Source organism: Nicotiana tomentosiformis, chromosome 7 (genome assembly GCF_000390325.3).
Source record: "Nicotiana tomentosiformis chromosome 7, ASM39032v3, whole genome shotgun sequence".
NCBI classification, from domain to species: Eukaryota; Viridiplantae; Streptophyta; class Magnoliopsida; order Solanales; family Solanaceae; genus Nicotiana; species Nicotiana tomentosiformis.
In genome coordinates this window covers 108077378-108084920 of record NC_090818.1, presented here as the reverse complement: position 1 = coordinate 108084920, position 7543 = coordinate 108077378, and positions in this window count along the sequence as shown.

The window sequence follows — 7543 nt, the reverse complement described above, 5'->3', positions numbered from 1 at the left end:
GTTCAACTCTCGAGATCCGTGATCGAAGAAGGTCATGTCGAGATAAATTCTACGAGCTTAAACTGGGATTGGAGGAATAAGTATATTGAATACTTTAAAAATAGAAATCTCCCATCGAACTCTAAAAATTCGAGGGTCCTACGAACCAAAGCTGCTCGATTCACATTAACTGCAGATGGAATGCTTTACCGAAGGACATTCGATGGACCATTGGCAGTATGCTTAGGTCCAGGAGACACCGATTATATACTACGTGAGGTGCACGAGGGCACTTGTGGAAATCACTCTGGTGCCGATTCATTGGTCCGAAAAATAATTAGGGCAGGGTATTATTGGGTCGATATGGGAAAAGATGCAAAGGAGTTTGTTCGAAAATGTGACAAATGTCAAAGGTTTGCACCGATGATCCATCAGCCCAGAGAGCAACTTCACTCAGTCCTATCCCTATGGCCATTCATGAAATGAGGAATGGATATCGTCGGCCCTCTGTCATCAGCCCCAGGTAAAGCTAAATTTATTTTATTTATGACTGACTATTTCTCTAAATGGGTTGAAGCACATGCGTTCGTGAAAGTAAGAGAGAAAGAGGTTATAGACTTTATCTGGGATCATATCATATGTCGATTCGGGATACCCACCGAAATAGTCAGTGACAATGGGAAACAGTTTGTCGGCAGCAAAGTGACGAAATTCTTCGAAGACCACAAAATAAAAAGGATATTATCAACACCGTATCACCCCAGTAGGAACGGACAGGCCGAATCAACGAACAAAACTATCATTCAAAACCTAAAGAAGAGGTTGAACGACGCTAAAGGAAAATGGAGAGAAATCCTACCCGAAGTCCTTTGGGCATATCGAACAACATCAAAATCTAGTACGGGGGCAACCCCGTTTTCCTTAGTATATGGCTCAGAAGCCTTGATACCAGTCAAAATTGGGGAATCCAGTGCTAGGTTTCTATATACAACAGAAGAGTCAAATAATGAGGCTATGAACACTAGCCTCGAATTATCGGATGAAAAACGAGAAGATGCTCTCGTCCAATTGGCCGCCCAAAAGCAACGAATAGAAAGATACTATAATCGAAGAACCAAGCTTCGCCATTTTAAACTCGGGGACTTAGTACTAAGGAAAGTCACCCTCAGTACACGAAATCCAAACGAAGGAAAACTAGGACCGAACTGGGAAGGACCGTATTAGGTTCTCAAAAACGTCGGAAAAGGATCATACAAGCTCGGCATTATAAACGGTAAACAACTATCAAGAAATTGGAATGTGTCGCACCTAAAACGATACTACTGCTAAGGTACGACCCTCCCATATTCATCTACATTTCGAATCTAACCCCTGGAGGAGTCCGATCAAAAGCTAGGATGGATCCTTCAATACGAATCCCTAGATTTGAAAGCACGCGTTGCACTCTTTTTCCTTTAGACCGGTTTTTATCCCAAATGGATTTTTCGGCAAGGTTTTTAATGAGGAAACCAGTGATCGTGCTAAACTTAGAAACAATCCGGCAGTATCTGAGGCCTCTTTACAATTGACCCCAAATACTGGGGGGAGGGGGGGGGAGGCATTAGCCCTCAAATATATAAAGTTCTGATGCAAGAAAGTTATTTCGTAACAAGAGGGTTCCAATAGGAAAAGTTATAAGAGCCAAATGGTCAAAATGAACCATGATCATGTAGTTGGCCCGAGCCCTGACGCAAAACATGAACACATGTATAATAACTTGCAAAGAAAAGTTCTCTTATGTACTGATATCTTATATCCAAGGAAAGTTCCTCTATTTCAAGATTTATTATGCAAAGAGGATTGAGTTTGAGCAAGCACTCACTTGATAATTACGCCTACGGGCTATATTACTTTGAGTTCGAATCATTCACTCGACTACTAAGTCTACAGGCTACTTTTATTTCGAGTTCGAGCAAGCACTCACTCGACCATTACGCCTACGGGCTGCATTTCTTCGAGTTCGAATCATTCACTCGACTACTAAGCCTATGGGCTACTTTTATTTCGAGTTCAAGCAAGCACTCACTCGATCATTACGCCTACGGGCTACATTATTTCGAGTTCGAACATTCACTCGACTACTAAGCCTACGGGCTACTTTTATTTATAGTTCGATCAAGCACTCACTCGACCATTACGCCTACGGGCTACATTATTTCGAGTTCGAATCATTCACTCGACTACTAAGCCTACGGGCTACTTTTATTTCGAGTTCGAGCAAGCACTCACTCGACCATTACACCTACGGGCTACATTACTTAGAGTTCGAATCGTTCACTCGACTACTAAGCCTACGGGCTACTTTTATTTCGAGTTCGAGCAAGCACTCATTACGCCTACGGGCTATATTACTTCGAGTTCGAATCGTTCACTCAACAAATAAGCCTAGGGGCTACATCACTTCAAGTCTGAATAAGCATATGTTCAAACAATCACTCAACTCGACCACTAAGCCTATGAGCTACCTTATTTCAAGTTTGAATAAGTGCTCACTCGGTTATAAAGGCTACAAAGTCCAAATTTGATCAAGTTGCCTAAATCCTTGTGAAAATATTCATAAGGCGTGAATAAAATCTTCACAAGACAGGAAACAGAACAGAAGCAAGTCTGTAAAAAAAGGATATTTTTATAAATACAAGATTGTTTACATGATTCATTACAACATAAAAATTAAAGACTAAGCTTCTTAGTTATCCCTATGAGCGGTCTCTTCTCTATCAGGCTCTCCCCCTCGTTGTCGGACCCGCTCTTACTCCCATCATCATCACCATTATCATTATCGTCGTCATCGAAAACTAAGGCTTTAGCATCGACTTCGAGTTCTTTGGCCCTTTTAATCTCTTCAGCGAGGTAGAAACCTCGAGCATGGATCTCATCGAGGGTCTCCCTCCGATATCGGCACTTAACAAGTTCAGTGACCTATTGTGCTCGAGTATCGGCGGTCTCGACTGCCTCTCTTGCTCGGACCTGGTCAGCTTCAACATCGGCCCGATAGACGGCCACGAGTGCATCCACATCGACCTTTGCCATTTCGGCGTCAGATTCGGCCTTGGCAAGTTCAGAGGCTAACCGAGCCTCGAGCTCCTCTATTCTTCTTTCTTGGACCGAGCCTTTCTCCTTCATTTTTTGAAGTTAGTTTTCGGCCGATGACAATTGGGCTTGAGCAGTTTCTTTCTCTGTAGCAAAGTGGTCCATTCTTTCTTTCCACTTCAAAGACTCCGCTTTTATCATATCAACTTCTTCACGGAGTTTTTCGATCATCTCAATTTTTCGCTGCAATTATGAGACCGAAAAATTAGCCATCGTTCTGGTATCGAGCCCATAGGCTTTTAAAAGTATTATTACCTTCTCGAACAGATTGATCTGATCTTGGTGAGCTTTGGCCAACTCAGTTCGGAGGTCTTTTATTTCTTCCCCCCTTTGTCCTAAAAAGAATTTTAAGGAGTTCCTCTCCTCCATAACCCGTTGAAGCTCGGCCTCGTATCGACGCATCTCGGTTCGGGACTGAGAACATGATTCTCGATAAACTGCTACGGCCTGCAAAGACAAAAGAAACAAAGTTAGAAAAGAAAAGCAAACTTAAAGGTAACGCCATATAATTTGAGGCTTACCTGATTCAAAGACTGCTGCACTCCGTGAAAAAGATCTGATGCATCACTTGTACCGGTAGTGTCTTTGACACCAATAAATAGGTCACGAAAAGGATCCTCTCCATCATGAGGCCTATCTAATTCGAGGGCCCCCAAATCTTGGGCCTCCCGAATCGCACCTGCGAAAAAAATAGGGAAGGTCGACGAGTCTTCGATTGCTAATGCCTCAAGTGAATCACCCGGGGCATTCTCTTTGGTTCGAAAAGATTCGAGAATAGCCCCTTTGGGCATATCCCCCATCCGTTGGCTTCGATGGGAAGCATCTTCGATCTCCAACAACTCGGGGACTCTGTCCAAATCTTTCTCCGATATATCCTCAATTCGAGGCGGAGATTTATGAACCACCATCGATCCAGCTTCCTGTGGAACGTCGGTGGTCTTCTTCATTCGGGCCGCCAGTGCAGACCCATCGTTCTCTTCTTCTGCTTCTTCTTTATCCCTTAGATGCAGAACTGATTTTACGGTCAAAGGAATGATATTATTGTTCGGTTTACGAGTTGTCCTCTTCTTCGGTTTCTGATTTTCAAGGACGGGGGCTCTTTTCCTCTTATTTTCTTTCACCAGCTCTGGGACAGAGACCGAAGCCTCTTCCTCGACGGCTGAGGGCCTCAAAACCGCATCTTTGCCCACACCTACACATGGAAAATTTTATTAAAGTGTGTGAAAAACATATTATTCAAATTACCAAAAGATACGATAAAGATTCTTACTGTGATTTTTGGCCTCCCATCGGCCCTTTGACAAGTCGCGCCATGAGTGCTCGGCGTAGGAGGTTGTCGAAATCAGATCACGTACCCAGTTCTTGAGATCGGGCATTGCGCCGGGCATCCAGGGAACTGCTACATAAAAAAAAAGGAATATTGGTGAAGGAAATGAAAGGATAAAATAGTAGGAGATAACATCAGAATTACACTTATGTTTCATATTCCACTCCTCGGGAAAAGGCATATTTTCGGTTGGAATCAGGTCTGAAGTCCTTACTCGAACGAATCTGTCCATCCAGCCTCGATCCTTATCCTCGTCTATACTCAAGAACAGAGCCTTGGTAGCTCGGCGTTGGAGTTTTACTAACCCTCCTCGAAAAAGGCAAGGACGGTATAATCGGACAAGATGATCGAGGGTGAAAGACATCCCCTCGATTTTATTCACAAAATATCGGATCAAAATAATGCTCCGCCAAAAGGAAAGATGTATCTGGCGTAGGTTTATTAGGTATTTACGATAAAAATCTATGATAACGGGGTCGAGAGGACCTAACGTGAAAGGGTAAGTATACACGCTTAAAAACCCTTTCACGTGAGTAGTAATGTCCTCTTCGGGAGACGGCACTACCACTTCTTTGTTCTCCCAGTTACAATCTTTTTTTATCTGCTCGATATGCTCCCGGATTATCGAACAAATATATCTCGATACGGGCTCACATCGGCCAGGAACCAGCAAACCTTTATCGAGTTTGAAATCAGAGGTAAGAACACACGCCGCCGCAATGCATTCCTCAGGCCGTGTATCCACTGGTGTTTTGTCGGCGGTGGATTGGGAAGAAGAAGCTTTTTCTTTTTGGGAGACGGTTTTTGATGTCTTCACCATTTTGGATTTAAAGAAGGTGACAAAGGTTTGGTGGTTTAGAAGAATCTCTGATTTGCGATAAACTCAGAGAATACGAAAAAGAACTTGGGAAATTTGGAAGATTGAAGATGTAAAAGTGGTAAAAGATAAAAGGAAGGGCTATTTATAGATTAAGCAATGCCGGTTCAGTATTAGCGGTGGCTGACCACCGTCTGACATGCATTAAATGCCTTGAAATACTAAATCAACAGGACAACTATCACGTGCGTTATAGTCGAGCCCAATGTAAACGTCAGCTTATAATCCAATCGAGTCGTTGAAAAATCATATCGCTTCTCACCACATCCTTCCCGAGAAACGAGGGGACTATCTGTATACGGTCGAAATAGATTTCGGCCTTCGTATGATTGATCGAGGTCAAAACGTAATGGATCGGAGTAAGACTTCGAGATGAGTTCCGAAGATGGTACAAACAAGCTTTGAGCCCGAGAGACCGATCAATGTCGAGCCCGATATCATTATCAAGCTCGAATCCAAATCGAACTATGATGCAAAGTAAAGTTATCGAGCTTATGATTCAGAGACCGACCAACACTGACTCCGAATCGATGCAAGGATCCGAGTTAGAATCGAGCTCAAGTCAAGATCGAGAGACTCGAGTAAAGACCGAAAACTCGAGTCAATATCGAGTTCATAGACAAGAGCCGTTGCAATCCCACTAGAGGAGAGAATCCTGGCAGGAATTATGGAAAAGCTGATTTATCATGGGTTTTCCACTATATATTTTTAATTATATCTAAAATAAGATTTCTCTACTATAAAGGGGATGGTTATTATTTCTGTAAGGAGATATTTTTTTCTTACATTGTAATTCAAGCCCCATATTCTCCTATACTCAAGAACTATTCTCTGAGGCTTTATTAGTTGATTCATTTTGCTTAGTCTAAACTATCATCTTCTTTTCAATCTTGCTTATTTTGCATTCTTTGTAATCCATTTTTGATATTTTTATTTATCCTTACGATTTGTATCAAGCTATATCACATATCATTAGAAATACGTACAATTTCAACTATATTCATTTTTCGGGTAAACACCATGCAAGTTGCAGTCCCAACACGACTTGTGGAGTCATAATTTTTTTATTTTAATGGAGAGAAGAAACTGCCTGCTATGGATTATAGTAGTACTAATTTGGCAAACCTAATAATTGAGATATCTCAGGAAAAGGCTAGAGGTTAAGTGCACCGGTAGCCACTTAGAATATAGTAATGAATATTTATTATGTGTTTAAAAAGCCAAAATTTAAATATCTGGAAGAAGTTCGAACTTCCACAAGAAGTATGTTGATATTCAATTCTTTCTGTTCAAACTTTACGGTAGTATCTTAAAGTTTAGTTCTGACAGTTCAAATTTCAGTTTAGTGTACTGAAGTTCGAACTGCAATTTTGTGATAAATCATGAAAAGCAATGCAATAATTTTTTTCTGGCCACGGTAATTCAAGTTTTACATTGTATTGATTAAGTCATGTAGTTCCAATAAATATATAGTATATTAATTTTGCAAACCTATGTAAAGAAGAAGATGACATTAACAAAGTGGCCTAAATTTAAATACAATTTTAAATTGTGTCTACATTTTGAAGAAGAAGAAAATACAACGAAGTGGGTAAAATTTAAATATATTGTAAATCAGCAACACCATATATATATATATATATATAAAAGTCATTGTGTGGTGTTATTTTCCAATCTCACCCTGCCGCATGTATACCTGTTACAATATAAGAGTGAGTTAGATATTTTTAACATTTAGACATACTAAACATGTTGTTAAAACATAGACAATCATAAAGGAAATTAGAGTAGTGCTTAATTTATCTTGATCAAGCTAAGTTTCAAGCGGTTCCTCTCAAAATAATCCCTACTTAAAAAAGCTTTGGTAAATATGTCTGCGATCTACCACTCCGTGAAGCTATACTACTACGATTGAGACTTTAAACCTAAGCTGAAAAGCTTTGTCCGTTTGTAATTAGTTTAGGAGTTGATTCTAGAAGAAGTAGTTATGTGTTTGATAACGTTTGTGCATTGATTAGATGTAATTTGGAGAAAAAAATATTGTGGAAAACAGGTATACTGAGTGTTATGGATTACTTTATTATTGAAGCCTAAAAAACAATTGTAGACAATGCATAATAAAAAATCATGAAAACTTTATAAAATATCTTTGTTTGCTACTATTCAACTAATTATTTCTGAATAGATATTTAGTAGTCCAATTTCTACGAAAAAGTTCTCTCTTTAGGGAA